The 13661-nt window shown below is 38.1% G+C and overlaps 1 protein-coding gene across 6 annotated transcripts in view; it reads right to left on the bottom strand.

Moving 5' to 3' along the window:
- Scgdelta (sarcoglycan delta) overlaps positions 1–13661 on the bottom strand; it is a 61938-nt gene that overhangs the window by 11569 nt on the left and 36708 nt on the right. The window contains exons 1-2 of one of the 6 annotated variants that reach the window (XM_066284610.1): positions 222–526; positions 16–89 (exon numbers count right to left, since the gene is read on the bottom strand). The exons of 1 other annotated variant lie outside the window; for it this stretch is intronic. The gene's annotated coding sequence lies outside the window, so the exon portion shown is untranslated. Of the gene's footprint in view, positions 1–15; positions 90–221; positions 527–553; positions 698–13661 lie in introns of those variants that run through there. 4 more of the 6 variants (XM_066284609.1, XM_066284608.1, XM_066284607.1 and 1 more) reach the window with 4 other exon arrangements.

The following is a 13661-nucleotide window of genomic DNA, read 5'->3' as shown; positions in this document are numbered from 1 at the left end:
AGATTGTTAATTTACCTGCAAGTTTTCGGCTTCGATCGTGGATAGAAGTTTTCAACCAGGTATTAATCCACACTGAAATTCAACTGAAACTGCAAATTTGTATTTCTCAAATTTATATAAATACTTTGTGCTACTCAGAATGTTTTAAGTAAATAAATGAGGCGTTTTAATATTAGATCATTTCTTTATCCAGGTTATAAGTTGATGGTTGATGTTGTTACCTTTTTTCCATATCTGGAGCTCAGAGGACTAATTCGTTTTCAAATTTAGTTGAACAATGTTGCACTTTTAGGGTGTTGGTGATTGTCCAGTGTCCAGTGTAGGTATTTAAGAATAATTAGTAACTTATCTGAATCGGGCTGTAGTAGGTCCACATTTCACTCGAATTGGCCAGCCTTCTAGTGCTCATGGTTTAATATTTTATGCCTAATGGCCAGTTAGTAAGTCGCGTCCTTAGCAAGTGTTTACTATTTATCATTAAGATGCCAAAACAGAGAAAATGCAACATAAACAAAACGAAGCAGTACCGAAAATAAAACGTCCGTCAACCCACCTAAGAAGATTTAACGCTTGCACATATTCTCTAACAGCGACGCAATAACACCGAAAACAACTTCACAGAAACTGTATTATAATTCCTCAGGATTTTATTACGGCGTTAAGAGTATGATACGAACTGGCACACTTAAACCGTGGAGTTTCATTTCAAGTTAGACCTGAGTTATAAATAAGTTGATTTATTTTGTCACGCCGCTCCTCTTAGCCGAATGCTTTTGAGCTAAAAAAAGATTCCTGTTTTACGGGAATAATTGGCAAATAACTTAGGTTAATTAAAATCCATGAGGTTCCAAGTAGAGATGCACCAAATGTAGATTTCACTAATTCGGATAAAGCGTTGACAGTTCCCAAGGGTAATGTAGTAATGGTAGTGTTAGGAGCGGAGATTAGACAAGAAATAAATCAAACAATTCAAATGTTAAAATTCAGAGCTCGTCAATTTCGATGAGTGGAAATGAGAAGAGGTATGTGAGAACAACGGTGACTTTAATCTGGAATTGGGGCTATAGAGAGGAAAACTACGGAATAGATAAGGAAATCGAATATTTAGGAAGCAATTGTTAAATTTTGATTACCGGAAAGTGCAGAAGGTTAGGGAAGGTGAAAAATATATACCGTTTAAAAAATGGAATTTCTAACTGTTAAACGCTTATCTGTTACTCCTCATCCGCTAATAGCTTTTAGGCAGAAATTTATGAGTTGGACTGTTTTTTATCAGACCCCTAAGGGAACGTTTCTTCCTACCATTAAATAATTCTAAGAAGATCTGCGATTGATTTATTCAGTCAGCCCTGCAATTATGCTAAAAACGCAGATGCCTACCCCATGTGTTTTTGAATGACGAAGATCAGATTGCAGCACCACGAATTAGTCCCTCCCGCCTTGCTTCTGACAGGGGATTTGCAGAATTCACACGGGAAGAATTGCACTTTTTACAAAACATCCAAAACGCACATATCGAGACCAATCAACCTAACATCTTACCCCATTTTACTAATATTCTAAGACATACCACCTCTTAGTCATTAAGGATTCTTGTATTTATATCCACTAATTTAATATCTACTAATTAATAAATAATGTTTTTAATTGACATTGTTATTAATTGAACAATTAATATCAGTTCGTTTCGGGGAAGTTGAAAAGCGAACAAAACACGAACTTATCCAAGCAGTTGTATTGTGTATGCCAAATTGGTTTCTCTTTCGCAGTAGTTCCCACAAGCAACTTACGGTTTCTCGCATAGAGGGCGCCCTCGACAAGCACTGCTAATGGCAGTCGAAACGCTGGCCTTTTCTACAACGAGATGAGGTGTTTTACTATTTTACGCCTAGCAATTTGGCCTCCTTCGGTACCTAGAAAACGCTAATGCTGCCAATGCATCTATTACACACTTATTTTTCTTGGATTGGCCGGAGAAGGAAAGTACCAGGTCTACCGGTATGAAATGAGCGCCATTTTGTGAAAATAAATCACCAATTTTAACAAGGAAAGAAAAAAAAATATTCAAAATATTGACCATTGCTTTCTACACATTTTGACCACCTTTCTGGCAATTTATGGATACCACGCCAATAGAAATGTGCCTCTTTGGCATCAAACTAATTAGACACCCAATTTTCTACTTCTTCGTAGGAATCGAAGTGCTGCGCAGCCAATGCGTGTCCCATCGATGAAAACAAATGGTAGTCCGGAGGAGCCAAGTCTGGTGAATACGGCGGATGGGGCAGTAACTCCCAGCCAAGTGTTTTGATGGTAACTTGAACCGGTGTTGCGTCGTGTGCAGGTGCGTTGTCACGGAGCAAAATTACCTTCCCGTGTCTTCTGACCCATTCTGATCGTTTTTCGATCAATGCATTGTTTAAATTAATCAATCGTTGTCGGTAGCGAACAGTATTAACGGTTTCACCAGGTTTTAAAAGCTCGTGGTGCACCACACCTTTCTGATCTCACCAAACACACAGCATTGCCTTCTTGCCGAATCGATCAGGTTTTGCAGACGATGTTGATGGTTGTCTCGAATCAACCCGTGATTTTTTCCGTTTAGGATTTTGAAAATAAATCGATTTTTCATCTCCAGTAACAATTCGATGCAAAACTGATTTTCTTTCGCGCCTTTGAAGCAAAATTTCACAGGTGTTTTTTCGGTTCTCCATCTATCTTTCATTCACCAATTTTCCACACTTTTGGATCTTTCCCGTAGCTTTTAAACGATCAGAAATTGTTCGTTGGGCAACATTTAACATTTCTGCCATTTGCTTTTGACTTAAAGTGTCATCTTCATCCGATATCGATTGCAGTTCGGCGTCTTCAAACGTTTTTGGTGGTCTGCCACGTTCTTCACTTTCCACATCAAAATTGTTATTTCTGAATCGTTGAAACCATCTTTTGCACGTTGCTTCTGATAAAGCATAATCGCCATATGCCTCGACAAGCATTCGATGCGACTCTGCAGCGCTTTTCTTCAAATGAAAGCGAAAAATTATTGCTTTCCGCAAATCATCGTTTTGTGGTACGAAATTCGACATTTTTGGCACAATGAAATAATATATTGCTGTTTGTTCAAGGACTTGATTTGTAGTAAATATGTTCGTCGGTTTGCACACCAATCAAGCAAACAATAAAAAAAGGTTTGTTTGCAACAAATGCCCTATATCGAGACATTTATGTCCTGAAGCTCACTTCATACCGGTACACCTGGCGAAGTAGGAATATCTGCGAAACATGGGCAGAACTCTTTAGGAAATTGGAACCGAGGGACATCAAAGACTTCATACTAAGATTTCTTTAATGTCGGCAATGGAAGAAAATTATCGACAAAATGAGAAGGAAGTGATGTGTAGTATACTTTTTGAATTCCTCCAAGGCCGGACGACGGCAATTAAATGCCAATCGGACAAGCTCAAATTTTAATTAAAAAATATTCAAATCAATTAGAGAAGGAGAATGGGGAAAAACGGAACTGGAACTCAGCTGACCACAAACGCGACAAATCCAAATTCGCCAAAGTCAATTTTATTTAAAATCCTTTATTTAAAACTCGAATTCATAATCGTACGGCAGCCAGGATGTTCACGTAAGAACTTATTAAAATCCCCCAAAGAAAGCACCTTATTCTCATTTCACTATAAAATTTTAATAATGTTTTCGCTATATAACATGCTGGGATTAAGCGAGACCGCACAACTTTATCCTTAAGGGTTTTTTTATTAAACAACTTTCCGAAATCTTAGGAAGGTATTGCCTGATGCCGCTACAGCCAGCTTTATATGAAGTTCGCGGTCTGACTCTTACTCTCAAGTATATTAGGGAATTTCCTAATAAAAGATAAAAGAAGCATATATGGGGACAAGAAAGTTCGTATCAACGCCTTAAAAACTTTGGCCGGGACCGTGATTTATCACCGTTTAACCTGGATAAACAAACCTAATGGTTGAATTTAATCTTGAAATAGGCCCTAATTAATTAGAGCACTTCATGCACATGCCCTTAAAGCTTCATTGCATATTACGCGTGTAAAGATAAACTGAGTGGTGTTATCGTTTCTGGTTAAATTAATTAACCTCCCCTGGAAACAAATGGCTCTAGGGTCCGTTGGTAATATACAAAATGATACTCAAACCATCTAATTGATTGCGTACATGTTCGGCCTTGTATTATCTTCATCTAGTTGCTCTGAAGTACATATAACAATAGCGATTTATATTTTAGCAACTTGATACATTTTGTGGGTGAGCGGTAACTGAGAGGAAGCTCGTTAGATACATATGACATTCAATATCCAATGCCTGAAAGTAAAAAAAGACCTGTATCGCTCGTTATGTTCCCTTTTGTGTGTTCCGCCCATCGGCAGGAAATTGACTTAAATGGTTTTTCTTTTAAGGCGTGTAGTATAACATTTTATTTTCTTCAAGTCCGAACTGCGACTCGTTTGAATTTACAAGTCCCCTAAAAAAGAACAGAATTTACTAATTAGTGGTTTATTTAATTAACAAGTCACTAAACCGTCGTCCTCTAAAAAGGTAAATAATATGATTCTCCCTCGGATAATCAAGTCGTTTTATTCAGAAGTGGGCTGAGATACGAAAATTACTTGAAAAACCTTGGAGAGTATCGCCGCTAATGAAAATCACTCCGGAAACTTTTTCATTTTAATTGAGGTGAACTTGCGGAGCAAGTTCAAAGATTGCCCTGTTGGCAAATCCGAAATTTAAATATTCTTCCCTTCCTTCCTGACGGAAGTTACCGTGAGTTAGGAGGCTTTGCTCGTGTTTCGTTTGGAGAAAGTTCGATATGTTGATGTCTATCTTGCGAGAGATGATCAGCTACAGCTTTATAGAATGCTCGAGGATGAAATTCAAGAATATTTTTCGTAACGTTTAACTGGAAAATGGAAATTACTGTCGACGCAACGTACGGAGATTGTGGATTACAGGTCATTCCTTCGAATGTTATAATGAGAATTACACCGAACGAAATCGGGGATTTTAAGCTCACGTACGTTAATTGCCGGTATAATAAGCTCAGAAGAATATAATGCAATAAACAAAACTCACTGAGATTGGTCGAGTTTTGGTCGCTGAGAGTTCGGAAAAAGGTGGGGTTTGAGCCAAGGAGGAATCATATACGAAAAGGTAACGGAATTGGGAATCTTTCGACTTATCAACCGCTCATTCTCTAGTTGCTGCAAATAGCGAGGAAAATGTGTATACTCACGATAACCGACCTATACAGAGCAATTGAGTTTTGTTGAATCACTGTCCTGTACCGACCCTAACCAAGACCCCGTAATAAGTTCAGAACTACGCGTACAAAGCTGCTCCCATCCTTTGTGCTATGAAACTTTACGACAAACTTCCACGTGAAGGTTGCTCTATTATTTAGAGCTTATAAAAATCTTTTATAAGTTCTTCGAGATTAGTTCATGACTCTTCTTTTGGTTATATTAAATTCATAAGATGAAGCAATCGGTTATTTAAGCTAATTAAATTCATAAGGTTAAACAATTGATTAGTTTGAGTAAACTAAATTCACGAGATCAAACGTTTGCAATGATTCAAGGTGACTGAATTCATTAGACGAAACAATTGATTATTTAAGTGGCGAGGCACCTCATGAGTTTTTGATGGACACGTAAAAGTGCTTTGCTTGCTAATTACAGAGATATCCTGTTGCAGGCGATATTCATCGATGTAATCGAACACAAACCCTTTGAATATTGAACCATAAATATTCCGTTATCTTGCGATGCATTTCGTTTCCATCTCTTACGCGATTTAATCAACTGCTCAAACATTAATTTCAGCAATTTGCTACCGGGATGGCGTTGTTGCCAAGTCGTCCGTGACCGATGGTCGGCTAATTATTTACCAGAGATAACCATGCCCCGATCATTAGAAATATCGCTTAGAGAGCCGATAATATGGATGTAATTAATTGCCATGGAACCGAATGACGGGCGTTAAATCACGAACATACTCGATTAGATAGCTCATATAGCTGTGTTCAGGCATTTGAGAATTCGTCGTAGATATTGGTTGCAGAGGTCTCACAGGGATTTACGGCAAAGTTTTACCTCTTGAATGTATGATGATAACTGAATTAAGATCGCCATGTTTAATACTTATCGCGGGTACTCCTCCGCTAGGTAGCGAAAGCTCGAAAAATAAAATTGATCATTAAAGTATCAGGAAGAATATTAAAACGTGATGAAAGCTTAAGGGGAAGTAGAAACATGAATTCACATGCGTTTCTTTGTGAACCGCTCGACAATAGGAAGTATTTCGTCGCTGTCTCATACATTGTCTTCTTAGATTGAAAGCTTTCAAGAGTATCCATTTCTCATATACAATCATTTGGCACACGTTCAAAGGTTAAAGCAATTCCATGAAGAATTCTATAACGTTTAATGAGCTGACACGTGCTAATTAACAGGATATTCCGATCGCGCCTCAGGACATTCCTAACAGGGTTGACCACGGTAACCCAATTTCCCTAATCATCGGCCTCCATTAACTGCATCAATAATTACATTAACTACGATAGAAATAACGTCAGTTTTGTTTCCCTTTAACGCTCTCGGGGGCAAATTTGAGATAAGAACTGGTATGACTAGAAGAACGGATGGGGGAAATATTTTCGGAAAACTGTTGGCCCATATGAATTTGTTTGCGTCGAGGCCCCCTTAAACGTCGATACGCCACTGAATATAATATACTAATGTTTCTGCTCTGCGTAGACTTTCGGTTTCCGTGCCTTTTCTTCGGTTAACACTGTGTATTGTGTTTACAAGTTGAACTAACCTCACCACATCAAACGAAATACGAAAACGATTACAGGAATTTGATATTGAGCGATTATATCTTCGAGAGGGGTATAAACATACATTGTAAACAGTATGGAAATTCACCCTCTTGGGGCACGTGTAAAGTTTTCAGAAACTGGGTCTTTTGCCAATAAAACATCTCCAGAAGTTTTAAGTTTAATCAACCATGGTTAATTTAGTTGTTTGTTTTTGATCATCGTGTCAATTTACTTGTTGCTGGAGCGTCGTGACGTCGACGTCAGCACGGTGCTCTTCACCCGAACGAGGAAGCTTGAAGAGAGAAACCCCTGAAGGAGACGAGGCAGTTATGCTTCATTTTCCATTCCTTCTGGAGAAACAAACGAATTATCCTTCCTAATCCTATTTTTACGGTTCTTTTTCTTCCTTCAGTTTCTTCTTGAGATTGTCCGTTTTCCTGATTAATTTGTTTAAACTCGTGGTTCGTCCACAGCTTCTATATGGTAGCGTTAGTCCGCTAATTCAAAAAGTATGTGTTTGCGGATGCCCTGCACTTTATTTGATTTATATTATTTTTCACATGCTCATTTTACACCTAAGTCAAACTACCCCTCTTGCAGAGCGACCGCAGCCAGCTACGTACGCTAGTGGAACTTTCGGCTAAGCGCAGCTTTTACATGCTTTCGTTGCTGTAGTGCTAATCTATCGATTATTAGTGTTTTTAGTGCTACGTAAGTGTCCTGTGGTAGATTGCGTGTATCATCTCGTTCCTCCTTTGTTGTGGTAAATAGTTGTTCTGCCGGGGATGTTTAGCAGTGAAATTGTTTTACAAGTTTTGTTGATAGAGTTCAGGATTGGTTAATCAAAATTTGGCAGCGCGCAATTTGTTTTGAGGTATAATTTGTAATCGAATTTCAAGGGAAGCTCGACAGTCAAATTATGGTGAATAATTCAGGATATTAAGCTAAATTCGAGAATATTAAGAAGGCTTTTAGGTTTGTAAAGTATTAAAATGTCTCCAAATAAGAACTCTGGAGAATAAGTAATAGGAATACTTAATTTAATTATGTAGGTGCAACTTCGCCACAGCTGACTGACGTTTATTTTAAAATACTGAAGTTTTTATTCCTCTATTACATTTGTCAGGAAAAAAGCGTTCGTTTATGCAAATACCTTAGATGACAGGGCCAGAAAAGTGCTTGGACATCGCCCAAATTACCCCTAGCACAAATTTTTCTTGGGCTCAAATCTGGAGTATCAAAATGATTAATATGTCCACTCCCACGTTTTCCCTCGAGCTTTCTATTTAAGAGTGGGACGCAACAAGTGGTTGATAAAAGCACTTTTTCCTTGCGTGTGTGTGTGTGTGTATGTGTGTGTGTGTGTGTGTGTGAATCTGAACACCCTTCTTATTTATTTGTCCATCTTTTGTTGACGGAATTATTTAGGAGGATTAAGAGCTTACAGTCTGTTTGCCGAAAGATTAGACCTTGCTGACCCAGTGTTTTTCCAAGGTTCCGTCTTAGATGTCAATCATGGGTTTTCCACCTGGGAAGGAAAAGTTTGAATTCACATAAATAAACGCGTCAGATCAGGACGAATTATGATACACAAAGGAAAATTTATCCAGAATTTTCCGAAGCCGTCAATAATTGAAAACAAACAACCAGATTTGGGCGTTAGTTTTCCATCGCAGAACGGCATTCTTTTCACGTACTACGTGGCCCCTCAGGAATCGATCTTTTATTTTCGCAAGGATGGAATTTCCGATTTGTTTAAAATTTATGGATTGACACTTCGCAGCTAGCACACCAAGCGTAAATAGCAAAAACTACATAAAGCCTTAATATGGGTGGAAATTAGATCCTTGCGAGTCATTAATCAAAAGTGAAATAGAAGCGGGGGACCTTTAGTTCTCCGTCGTGGATCAATCAGAGAAACATTAATATACCAAGCTTATGACGGGCCCTATTTACGGAATTATGTTGCCATTTGTCAGAGACGAGTCGCGACATGAGCGGAAAATGCCAAGGCCTGATGGATGTCTTTTTCCCGGAGGAAATAGTTCGATTGTCGCCAGTTAAAGCGTATGCTTCCTGCCTTTTTCAGGCCCAAATGCCCGCCCCTAAAAGGTTTAATCAAAGAAAATGCTCCTGTTTTGAATTTATCAAATCCTCTGGCAGTACATCTGAGGAAATCTGGGTCAATTATTGCAGCTAAAATCTCCTTAAATCCCATTCGTTCCTTTACGGAAGCCCGCAAAAACGGACCCGGCAAATAAAGATAAGACATCGCCGACCATACGTATGCAGATTTTGCCTTTTTACTAGTGCGGCGAAATTAGAAAATTAGAAAGGACTTAGTACCAAGGACAGTGATTATCTTCAAGCCTGGATTAACCCGACTTGGATTGGCTATAAAAGAAATTCGCTCTTTTATTTTCGTGTCAGAGCGAAGGCTGTTTTATTTAATTTCTTACTAATTTAAATGCGGGAGGGGGATGGAGGACAGCCACAAGGTTAATTTTGTTAATTATTTCTGCGTTGAAGCGTTATTAGTCCTCGAGTCTTGCGCTTCTTCAGGAAATATTTTGGAAGCACTCGTGGTGGTTAAGTGCCCTTTCAGATGGTAACGCGAAGACTTCGGGGAGAAAACTCTCAAATGGTGTTTACATCCATGTATAATGTGAGACGAAATCATAGGAATCAATAAAACCTGAAAAAATTCAAAATTTACACGATGCCATCGCGAAAGGACGTTGTTGGGAGTGTTTGGAATGGAAATTGATCGAGAAAGAATAAACAACGTTGCATGCAAAGGCCCGGTTTTCAAGAGCTTTTTAGCTTAATTAATGAATTTGGTGTTTCGGGCATTTTCTAATTATTGTGACCAGATCCAGACAAGAGACAGAAGTATTACCTTACCCTAATTGAACCGCCCTATTCGCAACTTTTAAGATATATATGTATGTATGTATCTTAAAAGCTCCATATTTAATTATTTTACTTGTGAATTGCTACGATCGAAAAAGGTTTGTACACCAAATTTCATAACGATCCGTTGAAGGGTTCTTCCAACATGAATTATTTTATCCAAATGGGGCCCCACATTCAAAGAGCCCTGGAACTTAAACGACAGACTTTTGGACAAAAAGAAAAAACACGTGTTTGTTAATTTCATTAGTAAAGACCATGGTCAAAATATCTGAACTTTGATCTGAGACACCCTGTATATAGCATATAATAATAATAATCGTTCCCCGAACGCTTAGTCATCCAAGTTTCTGTATATATTCGTTGGTATTGCTCTATGGGAACTACAACTAAAATATTCTCAATATCGAATGAAGGTATTCGAACTTCATTTGTTCGGTTTTTACTTCGAAATTTTTTTCGGCCAATTTTTTCTCTATGGCATCAACTGCTGGAACTTCGAAACATATACGAAAAATGAACAATGTTATATCAAACGTCCTGTATTTCAGCCCACAACAGACCTGAACTGTCCTGTACGAACATACATGAGAGAACAGCAAATAATATTATTTTATAACATCGTTATCCCTCCTGTTTCAAATCGAAAACTCTAAATGCACTTACGAAGGTGAAAGTTTAACGGTCCTATTCAACACACTCGTAAAATCCCTCAAAATAACAACATTTGTTTTGAATTATTATTAACAACCGACACAAGAACTTAATGGGTTTTCATGTTTGAACGTGTATGGTAAATTTTTTTATGCATATCATATTTTCTATCCGACCCGCCCTCCCCCCACTCAACCCCCATCGATAATAAGTGTGGGGTTTTTATATTATTCTTCTAAAGCCTGATATTATAATGTTCATGTCCATTGTGGTAGCAAACTTAGAGAAAATCTAATTTCCAAAATCAACAGTTCCCAGACATCTCAAGGCGATTAAAAGCCACCAAGACAATTGAAAATCCAATTAGGCCTTAAATTGAACAAGAAACCTGAAAGAGTGTTTGCGGTCAAACAGCAACTAAAACCTCCTTGAATGTGGAGATTATTTTCCTTGTAGCAGTTCTCGCCTTCTAATCGAATCAACGACTTTAGTCTGTCCATACCTGGTTACAAAAATATTCTCTTTGATGGAATGTGCCAATATGGTAAGATAACCGTTTGGTTAAAATCCTTGTGACGCTTCCAAGGCTATAATCGACAATCCTCAGATAAATATATTCTGATTCTGGAGTAATCCTGGATAATTGAAAATACTCCGCGATTTCCCGGAATGGAAAACGTGCAACCGCATGGGTAACGCGACGCATAATGGCAGCCGATTGTTTCAAGATTTCTATATCATCTTTGGGGGATTTCATGACTGCTTCAAGATTTCTATTATCCTTTTTCGGATCGTTTCAATTATGCGAGGATTTAGACATCATACATATGCGATTACTAGATGGAGTTTATCGTATGGTAAACTAGCAAGTGAAAGGTATAAATGCAACCACCTTTGGTAAGTCCCACGAGCGCGTAAAACGTTTTTACATCTACGCAGAGAAGAGCAACTGAGGAATGCGTAAATTGATTTAGAAGAAATTAAAATGTTCCTATTGCGCAGATTTCTAAGGTAAAAATAATTCTTTCCAGAGCTTCTTCTTCAGAGAAGCAGCGAATGCTCAGTTCATGAAACAGCTGGGGTACAAATGCAAGAAGGGCATTCTAACAATTTTTTCTGCCGTAAGAAAAACTCAAATGCTCTTGGAGTGTTAGTCCTAGCCATGGTCGCAAAGTCAAGGTGTGACTGAACATAGGAGAAATAATGCACAGTCAATTTTGATATCCACTTAAGTCCGCAGCTCACAATTAACGAATCCTCAAAGAGTTACATGCACTGTTCAAAACCACGTCAGTCTGGTCCGCACAGGTGAGCTCGTATCGACACGGATTCCACGAAGGTTATACAGATTTTCGTTCCAAGGTTTTTCCTTCAAAATTTTGCCGATAAACCTTTGTTGAGGCCTCCCTAGCTGAAGACGACCGCATCAGTCGTTGCCTGATTTAACAGCAGTCAATTATTTGAGGCCGAATTCTCCATCTCAGACTCCGATACCAAATCACTTCGTTTAACATTACCAAAATACCGACCAAAACAGGTCACAGATTTACCATCAGCAAACAAAGAAATGTAACGACTAAATCAGCTACCAGTAGAAATGTCATTGATACAACTAACGAAGGATAAAGGTCTCAGTAAATTGCCTCGTAAAACGTCGATGGCAACGCCCCATGGGTTCGAAGAAAACATGGTACTATCTCCTGAGTTTTTGTTTGACATGAAATCCTCCAGACAAGGAAACCGACTCAGACGAATACCATAGATTGTTAATTCATCCAACAACAGCCCGTGACCTCCCAGTTTAATGTTTTTGTTTTAGAGATATCATGAACGTGCAGACGAATTCCTTGGATTCAATTTTTCCATGGGGTTGGTAGAGTTACTCGTAAATAATCCCCAACTAAAACCAAGTGGATTGGCACTGGAACCGTTTACAACCTTCAAAGTGCGCAATTAATCTTTTATGAAGTGCCTTTTTTTAAAGGTTCGTGAAAACCGGAATTAGAGGAATTCCTGTGCAATTAAATATATCTTACTTACGATAATCTTTAAGAATTGGAACCGTAATTGTCTGCGTTATTTTGTGACGAAGTTCAATTTTATTTCCATCAACCCGTAATAATCAACTGCAACAATGACCGTATGACCGTAGGGCAGATCTGCTTCCGATTTCCATTCTATAATTCCATTACTTGCTTCGTATTGTATCTACTTCTGCGTAAACGCTAAAAATTCTAAACTTAAAGCATTTCTCGCAGAAGATAAATTTTCTATTCAATTATACATTTCATGCCTAGCAACTCACATTCATATTCACACTTCGGTTGTTCCATCAGCCTTATGTGCGTTCCTCTTTGGAATTTCTTATTCATCTTTCACCCATAATATTATATTTTTTTAATCTGTTTTTCACTTGCCCTACGTGTAAAATAATGAAGTACCTAGTTAGGGTTAGTTTCGGTACTTGAACGTAAAAAATTTTATTTCAATTTCGTCAGGCAAATGAGCAACGAGCCATGTGCTGTGTCTAAATTTGAAGAAAAGCCTTGTACATTCAAGTTCAAAACATTATTAAATGCAAATAAGACCCACGAACTAACTTTCAAACTGGGTTAGAACATCGCGCTTGCAAAAACTTAAATACGCATTAGGATTTCAATTAAAAGGTTGAGAGCAACTCCGGCGGGGAAAAAAGCAATATTTAAATTCTTCGCTGATCTTTGAAGTCCGCCTTCGACTCTCAATTAAGACTGAAACTTTCACGACCGATTCTAATTTAAGAAAATGATACCAGGACCAAATAGCTGTAAAACCTTTCAACTTAGACGAGATTTCAGGGACTAGCAAATTATTTATTTATTTAGAGTTTTACGTCGTTCGAAATCCTGACATAACTAACATATCATTGTTGCAATAGCTATTATAGGAAACGTGATTTAACCAGCAGGTTTACTTTACGAGGACTGTGAGACCATGCAATCAAACGATAACGTATATTGAGAATCGACTATTGTGATAGATTCCCGCATGTTTGTCGCAAACAAATCATGCCAGTTGGCCATTGGCCACACGTAATTTCATTTATCCCTCACTAAAGCACCACCTGTAATGTAGGTGCAGATCCAAAGCCTGATGATAACAATGTTTACTCTTTATAATGCAGATATCCAATTCCAGACAAAACCAATTTGATTTACCTCTATGAATATCTGAATCATTAATAATAAATATTA

Source organism: Euwallacea fornicatus, chromosome 8 (assembly GCF_040115645.1).
Source record: "Euwallacea fornicatus isolate EFF26 chromosome 8, ASM4011564v1, whole genome shotgun sequence".
Classification (NCBI taxonomy): domain Eukaryota; kingdom Metazoa; phylum Arthropoda; class Insecta; order Coleoptera; family Curculionidae; genus Euwallacea; species Euwallacea fornicatus.
The sequence above is the reverse complement of the archived record's forward strand: the minus strand, read 5'-3'. Positions and strand labels throughout refer to the sequence as shown.